The 13,303-nt window shown below is 26.4% G+C and overlaps 1 protein-coding gene across 1 annotated transcript in view; it reads right to left on the minus strand.

Annotated features, from left to right (window-relative positions):
- The window catches only part of LOC111682334 (Krueppel-like factor luna), a 264,439-nt gene that overhangs the window by 192,385 nt on the left and 58,751 nt on the right, over window positions 1-13,303 (minus strand). The gene's annotated exons all lie outside the window — the stretch shown is intronic.

Genomic DNA, 13,303 nt, shown 5'->3' on the forward strand with positions numbered 1-13,303 from the left:
TATGTGGTTCCTATTATGAAAATGACGTTGGTATGTTAAAGTTATTTTTTTTCTATTTTATATTATTTTTGTTTTGTTTCAAATACTCATAGCATCTGTGTGAAAAGCAACAGAATGCCAAATGCCGGCTTTTGCATCATTGCATCATCAACAGCAACAAAAACAACAACAAAAAACTCCAGCAATGGCATCACAATAGCAATGAATGCATTGAAGTTGCATTAGCAACAACATCAAATTGTTTCCACTCGACTCTTAACTACACTAAACATTTGCAACAGCCTCAACTTCAGAGCTCTATAATCATCATTATTATCAACATCATCATCAACATCGTTTGTTGTAGTCATAGTTGTTTTTAATATTTTTATTTGTATCCTTTTATTTTTGCTTTTTTTCCCAAGTTGTACTCTAAACTCTATGATATACTCGTTGTATTAAAAAAGAAATTTAGATTTCATTTGATATTATCTGTATTTAACAGTTGAAGTATTATTTAAAGAACCACTATAGAAATTTTGCTATTTGTTTGCAGTTTTCATATACATACATCCATATGTGATCAGTTTGCAGTTGTTGTTGTTGTTGTTTTTGGTTTAATTACAAAAAGAATTTAAGCAGGAAATTTGTTCATAAAACTGTAACATAAATAACTCGTAAATTAGCTTTTGCTTTACTGTGTGAGAAAATTTAATTGTTAAATGTTTAGCAACATTTTGGTGGAAGGTCAAAGAAACTTATTTTAGAAATGTTTAAGAAATAAAACTTTTTCAAAAGCAATATGTTGCATTTAGAATGTCATAAATAAACAAATAAAGCCACACAACTGATTGTTAAGGCAACATGTTGCTAAGACTATGTAAATTTCTGTTTCGAAATTTCTTTTTGCAGAAACAGTTTTAATCTATTACAAAAACAACAAAATGTTTCTAAATATATTTAAAATTACTTTTTAAAGCAACATGTTGCTAAGAATTGTTAAGAGCTTTTTGAGAATTCTTTGCATTTGCTTGAAAAGACGTTGATATTAAAAATATTTTGTTGGACGATTTTTACATTTAAGTGAGATGTTGAGATACAAATTTGTCTAACCAATATATTGTATTGCAACGTGTTGAATAGATATTGCTGTTGATACTGTTATTATTCCATAAATAGAAGTGAGAAAAGCAGAAAGAAACATATGTGATATTATCTTAAAATATTGGCAACATGTTGCTATGATTGATGGCATTTATACTTTACAAAAAAATACTTTACACTAATAACAAAATCTTTAGACATATAAAGCAACATGTTGCTAAGAATAATTATAAGCTATTTGAAAATTGTTGGCAATTGTTTTAAAAGACATTGCTATTAGAAAACATTTGCTGAAAGATTTTCTCATTTAGGTGAGATTTTGAGATACAAATTTGTCTAAACAATGTGTTGCTTAGCAACTTGTTGAAAAGATATTGTTGTTTAAAACCGTGTAGTATAGGTTTTCCATATATACAAGTGAGAAAAGCAGAAAGAAACGTTTATGAAATGATCTTAAAATATTAGCAACATGTTGCTATGATTCATGACTTATAATAACAAAATCTCTAGACATTTAAAGCAACATGTAGCATATTCTTCTTAAAGAAAAGTGTGGAATACTGGCCCGATAATCCTTGAAATTACGGACGCAAATAACATGTCTTGCAACATGTTGATGTAGATATTACTTTAATGTTAAAACAGTTTTACCATGAACAAAGCGAAATACATAAATCTTACTGGCAACATGTTGATAACGTTAAAACAATAGATTTTGTAAATTTATGTTGCCGACAACATAATGTGGAGTAAACTACAGCAGAAGACATTTCTTCAGTTATTTATATTTGAGTGCTGAAACAAAAAAAAAATTGTATAAAAGCAACGTGTTTGAGGTCGTATTTTAGAGTATACTTGTTGTTAGAAACATGTTGCTGACGCATAACATCATGCTATAATTAAAGATTTTTTTTTAACTTTTTATAAATAATAATTGGTAGAAAACCCAATTTTGTTATAAAATTAATGTAAAAAAGGTGTTGCACGCAACATGTTGCTACAATAATTGTCACAATTAAAAGTATAAGGAATGAAATTAATAACTATATTACTTAAGAACACTAAAAATAGGGCAAAACTGATCCGTTTTAGCTACTGCAGTCAAACCTACTAACATTTGAAACTTTTTATCATTCTCCCTAACTGTTAAGCGGCATTGGTATCATATTTAAAAGAAAAAAATCTTATTTAAAGGGTACAGTTGAGTTTTCAAAGTCTGTATAAATTTCCTTTAGAAAAACACTATAACAACAACAATTACTACGATAGTTACCGACACTATTGCTAGAAGTGCAGCAGCACAAGATTGTACTAGAGAAAATTGTCATTATTTTCATTTTCCATAATAATCATTAACATCATAATGATTATTATTATTATTATTTTGGCATCATTTGCCACAAAACACACAACTGCCACTGCTATTGCTAAACATTATGAAAAATAGCGACAAATCGTTTTGCAAGGATAAAATAATATTTTTTTTCGTAGTAGTTTTTTTTTTAGAAACTTTTTATTTAACTTAAAGTTCATGCTGCATTGTCGCTACTAATGTCAGGGGAGCCGAAAATGCCAACAAATATGTTTTGTGTATTTTTATATAATTCTTTTTTTTTGGGTTTCATTTGCTGCAATTTCTATTTTACGCAGCATATTTGTTGTCGTTGTACTTATAGCGAGTAGAGTTCAAAATCGATTTGCCAGTGCATTTGCTGTTGACAGCCACCACAATTGTGTGGCATTTTAAAATGGAATGGTTGATAAAGTTTTCATTTTCTTCTATTTTATTCGGTTTCTTATTATTTGTATTTTTAGTTTTTTTTTTATGACTATTATTATTTCTTGTTGTTGCTGCTGCTGTATTTCTTATTTGTAGTGTCATTAAAAACTATAAAAAAAAGTTCAATAGCAAGACAGACATCTTCAGTTGAAAATTATAAGAGGGTTTTTTTTTCTTCACATTCATTCATTCGTTTACTCATCGTTGCTTTATTTCATTTTAAATATTCCACTTTAATTTCAATGTAATATAAAGTACAGTGGGTTTTAGAAAATTAAAGCATCATTTTATGTTCTAAATTTAATAAGAAGGCAAGAAAATTACAAGATAAAGTAATAATTGTTTGGCAACATTTTGAGAGACATCAGAACTTGTTGAATTTCAAGAAAACTAAATAAACTAAAATTGTAAATACATATGTTGCTAGGTAAAAAATTATATCTAAAGTTTGTAGTTTGTTTAGCAACATGTTGGAAAAAATACTTTACAAAAGTATCGCAATATTTGGAGCAACATGTTGCTGTAATTGTTTTTTTTTTTTTTTTTTTTGTTAAATAAAACTTATTTTAAAACTGTTAACTTTACTTAACAAAACTTTAAAATATGTTGCTGGCAACATGTTGATAGCTAAAATATTAAAACTTGGTCCAGCACGAATTCATACAATATTTTCGTAATCTAAAAATGATTAAAAAAATTAAATTTTTAAAAATGATCTTTACAATTTTGGACAAAAGCCTATGAATACATTTTCTAGCAACATGTTGCAGACTAAAATTTCAATTTTCCCTAATTTGACTATTTTTAAAAATCTATACAAAATGCAATTTGTTTTTAACTTTGACAAATAAATTGCCTGCACTGTACTTGATTGTATGCAATACCAATATGATGCTGACATTTTACTGTGTGGCACACAGGGAGAGAGGAGGCAAAAGAAACCCACTAATTGACACAGACACAATATGGCACTGAACTATAACATAGAACACAATCAAATCGTAAGAAATACAAACTCAGGTTCAACATTTTTATTATTGATTTTTTTTCTCTAGTTTAAACTTTTTTCATTTTTCTTCTTATTTTACTAGATACAACGTACGAGTAGTGTTTTCTATTTTTTTTGTTGGTTCGTAATAATTAACTATAAGCAAGATTTTATTTCTTTTTTTTCTTAATTTTTTTTTTTTTGTTATTATTGTTTTATAATTTTCCTTAGTTTATACATAATTATTAATTGCTATTTTTAATAATTTGTCTCTGTGTGTGTGTATTTTTCTTCTTATTATTATATTACAATTTTTAATAAGTTTTCATTGAACTGGAGGAGTTTCATCTTGTGTGTGTGTGTTTTTTTTGCAATAACATATTTTCAATATTATTTTTATCTTTATTGTTTGTTATATTGGGTGCCAATACAATAACAAACATAAAACAACTATAGCAAAAGTTTAAAAAGAACTTATTATTGCATGGCTATAAATGAAGTAGTTGAGAAATGTTTTTCTTTTCTTATTTTATATTTTTACTTTTCGTTTTTATTTTTGCCTTTAATGACAATTATAATTGCTTGCAATTTTTCATAATTTGTGTATCTGTTTATTGTAAAATAAATCAACCCTACAGCAGATAGAGGACTACGCTGTAGTTTTAGAAAGTGTATGTTGAGGTCAAAGTTTTGTTATGATAACTACAAATCTATTTATACTACGATTTTAAGTAATTTAGAATCACTGATGACATTATTGTCTCTTAAAAAGCCTGAGTCTTTTTCTTTTACTATAGACTGTGTCTTGTATTAAAGGCTACGTCTTATGCCATAGACTACGTCTTATATAATAGACTAAGTCTTATATCATAGACTAGGTCATATATCATAGACTACGTTTTATACCAATTAATGTCAAGATCCAAAAATTGATACCATAGACAATGTCTTATGCTATAGACTACGTATTATACCATAGACTAAGTCTTATACCATAGAGTATGTCTTATACCATAGATTACGTCATATATAATAGACTAAGTCTTATACCATGGACTACGCCGTATAGCATAGACTACGTTTTATACCAATTAATGTCAAGATCAAAAAAATTTAAAGCAAAGACAACGTCTTATGCCATAGACTACATTTTGTACCATAGACTAAGTACCATAGATTACGTTTTATACCATAGACTACGTCATACATCATAGACTACGTTTTATACCAATTATTGTTAAGATCAAAAAATTGATACCAACGTCTTATGCCATAGACTACGACTTATACTACGTTTTATACCAATTAATGTCAAGATCTAGATTTGCTTTTATAAAAATTACATCTTAAACTAAAAACTACATCATATACAGACCACTTCCTTTACTTAAGACTACGTCTTTTACTAAAGACTACGTCTTTTATTATATCTATCTTTTATTAAAGACTACATGTCTGGCATGCCATAGGTTCGTGTTGAGGTCTGATAGACCGGATGTGGTTGGTTTGATTCCCACCTGAGGCAATGGTTAAAAAGAGCACATTTGGCCCAAAAAAATCCTAGACAACATCTAATACTGAAGACTACATCTAATGATATTAACTACGTCTTATTCTAAATACTATGACTTATACTCAAGACTACGTTTTGAATCAAAAGACTTACGTCTTGTACTCAAAGGAAACTTCTTATACTCCTACTTATACTCCTTGTATGAAAGTTTTCGTCTTGTAGCAAACACTACGTCTTATATCAAAGACTACGTAGAGTAGCAAAGACTACGTCTTATAGCTAAAAAAACCTTATTGTAGATGATCTCATAGAATTCGTTTTAACCCTATAAATTTGCTTATTATCTTTTACAATTGGTTTACTTTTTCAACAAACATTTTGTTGTTTAATGAAAAAAAAAAAACATAAAATATAAAACTTAAGGGATCAAGTACAATAATAACAATAATTATATTGTTTATCTATAATTACGAGTATACGACTAAGAAATGTATATATATTTCATTCTTTTTATTAAAAAAAAAACACATTTTTTTTGCTCAAATTTTACTGCAAACTGCTAAATAAACTGTAATTGCTATATATTTATATATATACAAACAAAAATCTATATATAATTGGTTTTATATATACAACAATAAAAACATATATGAAAATACTTACTATATAAGACATATAAGTATGTAAGTAATTGTACTATGTATGACAGTCATGCAAGTTGTGCTACTACAACTACAACTAACTGCAGTATAGGATTTCTTTACAAACTAAAGTATGATGTTATAATAAATATATATTTTTGCTATAAACAACTGTGATTCATAAGAATTGATTACATTTTATATTGAAACGTTTGTCGACGTAGAGTAAAATACTTATAGTCAAACATAATAATATAAAATTGAAAGAAGTAGGATTTTGCGTTTTAAATGTGCATTAAACGGAAATTAACTTACTTGTCATGACAATCAATGTTTAATTTTATTTATTTAGTTTTTTTCTTTAATATGTAGAAAGTTTAGTTTAGTAAAAGATATAAATACTTAATATTTTATATGGCAACAATAATACAAAAACGCACCTTAAATTTTTATTATTTTTTTACATAGTTCTTTTTTTATATATGTTAATAACAAAAAAAAGTAAAAAAAGTAATGTAATGATTATTACAAAGACGGGAAATGGATTTTTACATGTCGTTTAACGTAAAATTAATTGTGGTAAAATGAAAGAAAATAAAGAAAATAAAAATACATACAAATTACAATTTTCAAAAGGGAATTGTATATAATTGACAAATGAACTTATTTAAATCGATTAGTATTAACAGTTTAACCCAGAAAAGTACAGACACTTTAAATTTGTTAAAAGTTTTACAAGTTTTTGAATTAAATTGATTTAAAAAGCTTTTAAATTAAGCTTTTGTTTAAATTTTGTTGTATTGGTTTCAAATAACATAATTTAAAACTTTAACTAAATTATTTTGTATTTTTAAGTCTAGCCTTAACTTTACTAAAGCTTTTTTTATAAACAGTTCTAATAAAAAAAGCTTAGGTAATGTGTTTCAATTGAAACTAAAAGCTCAAATTATCTTAACAAGATACAAATATCTTTTAACGATTTTGTTAAAAGCTTTGGTCAAACATTAAGCTATGTTTATGGAAATACTTTTAACAAAATTAAGATTTAACATAAATATTTTAAATAATATTATATAAAAGCTTAGGTATCCTTAAAAGCTTAGTTTAACTTACGAAGCTTAATTTAACACTGTCAAATTAAAAGTTTTAACGTTTTGTAAGTTATGGTAAACTTATTAAAACTTTATTAAGCAATTTAAAGTAAACAATTGTTAAAACTTTAATTTCATAAGCTTTTGAATAAGTTTTCATTAAGAAACCACGCTTATCAAATTTAATCTTCTTATAATCTGAACTCTAATTTATTAATTTAAACTTAGTTTAATGCCGTATTTCTTGGTCAATTTTAAAGTTCATAAGAGCTTTTCGAAATGCAAAACCTAGTTTTAGTTTTTCAAAAAATTAAAACACTTTGAGTTTTTTATATTAAAAAGGCTTTTTCTTTTTTTTCAACTGAAGCTAAAAAGCTCAGTTTATCTAAGCTAAATATAAAACCATTATAAAAGCTTAATTAATAAAAGTTTCGTAAGTTTCTTTACTAAACAACATTTAGTGGATACTATTAAAAGCTTAGCTAAAACTTTAAGCTTAAATTTCTTTAAAAGCTCAGTATATGTTAGCAGTATATTAAAGCTTTTTTAAAGCTTGTAAAGCTTATTTAAAGCTTTTTGAGATTAAAATACTTTAATTACATAAAAACACGTTATCAAGTAAAAGTAAAATGCTTTTTTAGCTCTAATAAACTTATGTAAACTTTTTTCAAGTTCTATTAAGCACTATTACGTGAAAAATTATTAAAAGCTTTATTCAAATTAGCTTTTTTAATATTGAAAACATGTAATCTTCGTTTAAACCAAGCTTTTACTTCTTTAATTTGTTATCTAAACTTAATCATCTCTTTTAAACCACAAAAAATCTCTTAAAACCGTGTTAGTTAACTTAGAAATAGCTGTTAACTTGCTGTTAATCTAAATTAAATTTCTATTTTTTTTAACTAACTTAAAAAAATTTAAAAGCAATCTTCAAACATTGCAAACTTCTCTGATTGCCATTACACTTATTATGTTTGCTGTATTTGTTGCTGCTGCTGCTGTTGTTATGTTGCAACCAAGAAGTTTTGTGTTAAAAATAAAGCTTAATTTAAATCGCATTTCATGTTGGCAACATTATTTACAATTGTTAAACTAAATGTAAGGATATGAGTATATTTTTAGTTAGTTTCAACAATAAAGAAAATGCTTGCTTTGTTAGATTTACTCGTATGAAAGCACATATGTTGGAGTTGAAACAAAAATTATACAAAAAATATGTTTTTTTTTTTTTTTGGAGTATAACAAAAGCGCATTAAATTTTATAATAAAAAGAAAACATTGTATTTAAACTAAAGTTAAAGTAAAAATAAAATAAAAAAATTTTCCATTTTTCCATACTTCAAACTAAAATCCTTCCAAAAAAAAGTATATGTATAATGTTGTTGAGTTAAGATTTACTTAAGAACTGCTGGTGTAGGAGTACAAGATTTATTTTAATCATGATGATGTTGTAGTTGCTGTTGCTGCTGCTGATGATGGTGGGTAATCATAAATAGGCACACATTTTCCATGCAAATGTGTTGCATATAAATCATGTTAATTTCATAAGTACTTTCAGAGAGGAAAAAAAAACAGATGTTGAAACAGTTTCATAACAATTGCCATTTGTTTAAAGGAATAATATTGTCAAGACGTCAAAGAAATGTTGAAACTGTTGTTAGTGACAACTGTTTTCTTTCGTAGATGTTGCTCTAGAAAATTGTCATTAAGTTTTTATTAAAGTTTGTGTTTTTTTCGCTGTTTTAGGAAATTAATTGAAATTGAAGTTATTTGGAGTTAAGGGAGATTAAGCAGAAAGTTTTTGTTGTTTGAAAAAAAAACTTTAACTTAAATGAAGAAGTAATGTGTCTTTTAGGAAAGAAGTGTGTTTTAAACAGAGGACTACGCCATAAAATAAAAGCTGCAACTTAAAAGAAGACTACGTTTTATGCGAGGGCGTAGTCTTTCATTTAGTTTAAAAATCTTCAACTTCGAAACATAAGATCTTTTTACAATGACTACCTAATAAATTGAAGACTGAGTCTTAAACTGAAAACCATGTCTTAAACTCAAGACTACGTCTTCAACTCAAGACTACGCCGTACACTAAAGACTACGTATTATATGAAAAGTACGTCTTATATGTAGACTACGTCTTATATGAAGATTACGTTTTATACAGAAGGTTATGTCTTATACCGAACACTACGACTTAAACCAAACACAACGTCCTGTACTAACTACTAACATATCTACAAAAAGTACGTCATATACGAAAAGACAAAATTCATTTAAAAAAAGTCTAAATCCAAAATATTTTGTAAAGTAAAAAAAAAACAGTTCAATAAGAAAAAATTCGAAACTTAAATGAATCACGTTCAATAGATATGTTTTTTTTTGATATAAAATAAAATTTCAAAAATAAATTTTGCAAAAAATTACAAATACAAAAACAACAACAATAAGAAAGAGAAAAACAATATTATTATTATTATTATTTTAACAGGCGTAAATAATACTTTTAATATGATGTCAATATTTGACTAGACAATAAAATTTTTTAGACGTAGTTAGACATTGTCACAGGCAACACAAAAACAACAACATCAACACACATAACAACCAGTACCAGTAGTACTATTATCAATGAAAACAATACAACAATAACAGCAACACCAACATCATCATCAACAATTCACATCATGAAATGATGATTTTGTCCTTGTTGTTGCTTATGTCGTTTCTATACCAACAATCAATGAAATCATTCACACACAAATTGAATTTATACACATACCGCCACTAATTGAATTTTTCACTGTCGCGCTCAATTATAATGATTATTATTAAAATTCTTTTCAATATCATCGTCATCATCAGCAGCACTAGTGCAAGCTGGCTGGCTGGCAAAATAACACAAATACAAATGGTAGTTTTTAGTGAAAAAAATAATAACAACAACAATATTTCTATACGATTTTACTACAGGCAACAGACAATGTATGATTTTAATCCAATACACAATACACATTTATGACAATAAAAAAGGCATATCAAACAGACAAACAAAAATAAAGACAGACGGACGGACGAAAGAACGGACAGACAGACACCAAAAGCTTAATATTGCACAATATGAAAAGCGAATAATAACAGTAGAACAACAAGAAATGTGTGACATCTCTGCCAGTCAGTCAATATTTTTCTACACATTCTTTTCTCATTTTTTGTGTTGTTCTTGTTGCAACAACAATAAAAAAATTACAATAAATAATGTTGTTACTACACATGTAGCCGTAGGCACAAAACTTAAAGTAGTTAACAAAAAAAATTATTCATATAGACTCAAAACAGCATCATACAATCATTTACACACATACCAACTCGTACACTTGATATATTTGCCTATTCAAGCGGAAATGAAAATAATGGTTTCATGTGTGAGAGTTTATTGCGCACGGCGAACAGAAAAAGGCAAATCACAATCATATACTCACACAGATACATCTATATGTATACTTTTATATATTTTCGCAAAGAGAAAGCAAAATTTAAGACAGAACTTTAAAGGTATTAAAAGTTCAAAAGGATTGGTCTATTGTTAAGATTATAGACTGATCTATAGTCAAGGCTTCAGACTTAATTATGTAAAGTTAAGACTAATCTATAGTTAAGACTATAGACTGATCAATAGTTAAGACTGATCTATATTCAAGTATATACACTGATGGTTAAGACTATAGACTTATCTATAGCGAAGAATATCACTGATCTATAGTCAATGATATACACTGATATATAGTCAATACTATAGACAGATCTACTGTTAAGAATGTAGACGATCTATAGCGCAGACAACTGACTGATCTACTGTTAAGAATATATACGATCTATAGCCAAGACAATACACTGATTTATAGTTAAGTCTATAGACTCATCTGAAGTCAAGTCTATACACTTATCTCTAGTTAACACAATAGACAGATATACTGAGGTTTAGTGCTACTGAGTCAAAACCATAGACCGATCTATAAGACTGTGTTCTGAACTGAAGTCAATACTGTAGACTGATCTTAAGTTAGACTGATCTATAGCTAAGACTATATACTGATTTATATTAAAGACAATATACTGATTTACAGTCAAGGCTTTAGACTGATGTATAGTTAAGACTATAGACTAATCTATAGATAAAGCTATAGACTATAAATTGATCTATACAATATTCAATATATTACTACATAATCAAAACTGTGAATATATCTATAATCAAGACTACAGACTGATTTTTTCTTAAGACAGTATCTTACCACATTTGGTTTTAAAATGTTTTAAACATTATTATAAAATTAGACATAATTATTATTACTCATACGCCATAGAGTATTAATACTTTCTAAATTAATTTGTTTATATTAAATAGGGGAATTTTCAAACTATGAAATCATTTTTCAAAGTAAAAGCAAATCAGTCATTATTTGATCATTTCAATGTAAACTTAAACAACGTTTATTAATATTTAATAAAAATTTAAACTATTGTTGCAATATATATATACATATTTAAACTATTGTTGCAAAATGGTTTTGGAAACTATCAATTTATCTTTTTATGACAAAAATATGTTTTTTATTACAAACTATTAACTTATCAAACATTTCTTTTTAAATATATTTTTATTACTTAATATTACAAAGTAAAATATCATGTTTATTTTCTATTAAATTGTTAATAATATCTAACTTAAACTTTCATAAGATAATTTAAACCTTATAATAAAAGCTTTAAATGACAATTTCTTCCATTTAAATCCAATGATATAAACAAAAGTTATAAACAAAATTATTTAACAACAAGTAATTGATATTACTCATACGTCGTTGGGGTATAACCTAATTTTTTTAATTTATTTATTTAAAGGGGATTTTTTAAGAAAAATTACTTTAAATGTTTTATTTATAAAATTAATAATATTTTATACAATTCTTAGTAAAGTTTGTTAGAAAAAGATTTAATACTTTATAGAACTGTTTTTCATTTTTAAGAATTTTACTTTTGGTTTAGAGCTACTGAGGCCTTTATGGTGGGTGGCATGATGTTAAAGCCATTGTTGCTAAAACGGTGTGTTGTTCGTGAAGAATAATTTGATATTGTTGTATCATATTTTATACTTTTGCTCTGTTAGTGGGTTGTATTTAAATTTCATTTTTTTTCGTTTTTTATATAATTTTATTAACATTAAAATTACCGTCTCAACAAGCTGGTCTTTTTTATATTTGCCAGTGGATCTCATAGTTTAAGATAACGGAAGTTGATCTTCAATGGCCACCCAAGCAGATGCAGCAGCAACAACAACAACAACGCAAAAAGTAAAAGGAAATATTAATTTAAAGCAATTCATCATTGAAATTGATGGGTTTTTTTTAAAGCCACATGTTTAATGAAATGCAATTGATATTTTTCTTATAAAATATTTTTTAAGTATATATAGTGAAATATAAAAGAAATTTATTAGTACTTTATTAAAGAGCAAAAATACTTAACATTGTTTGTAATTAAATAGAGAAATGCACAATATTTTTTTCTTAAAAAAAGAAAAATAAATATTTTTAATTGCAACGTAAGTTTTTTTAGTTTTTTGCAAAAGAAAAGAAAAAAACACATTAAATGCCAGCAACAAATTGTTTTTATTTAATGCCAATTTCACCAATTTCACACTTGGCGTTTTAATAATTATTTTTATTTTTTCTTTTAAATTTGTGTTTATATGTTTATTTTAAATGCCTCACAAGTTCAACGTAAATTACAAATTTCATTCTTAAACTTAAACATTACTTATCTCAAAGTAAATAGAAAAATTTGTAAAATTGCCAAGATTTTTTTTTTCGTCTTTTGATTTTTTATTTTTTCTTTTTTTGAGGCAAGAACGTGCGCCTTCTTCACTGTAACTTCTGCCCCAAAACAAAAAACCACTTTACACCACACGCGCCGATCATGTTCATGATCTTGTTGTTGTTGTTGTTTTTATTGTTTCTACACATGATTTCTGTTTCCATTTCTATATGAATGGTTGCACACAACAATCTTTCAAATGTTGACTATGGTTGTTTTTACCATTTATTTTTTTGTGTTTCAATTGCAAGATTTTAAATAAATAAATAAATTTATTGGGAGCATATAAATTCATAAGAAGAGCAGCAAAATATTGATGCACAATACAAAGGCCTT

This window comes from Lucilia cuprina, chromosome 6 (genome assembly GCF_022045245.1).
Source record: "Lucilia cuprina isolate Lc7/37 chromosome 6, ASM2204524v1, whole genome shotgun sequence".
In the NCBI taxonomy this organism is placed as follows: domain Eukaryota; kingdom Metazoa; phylum Arthropoda; class Insecta; order Diptera; family Calliphoridae; genus Lucilia; species Lucilia cuprina.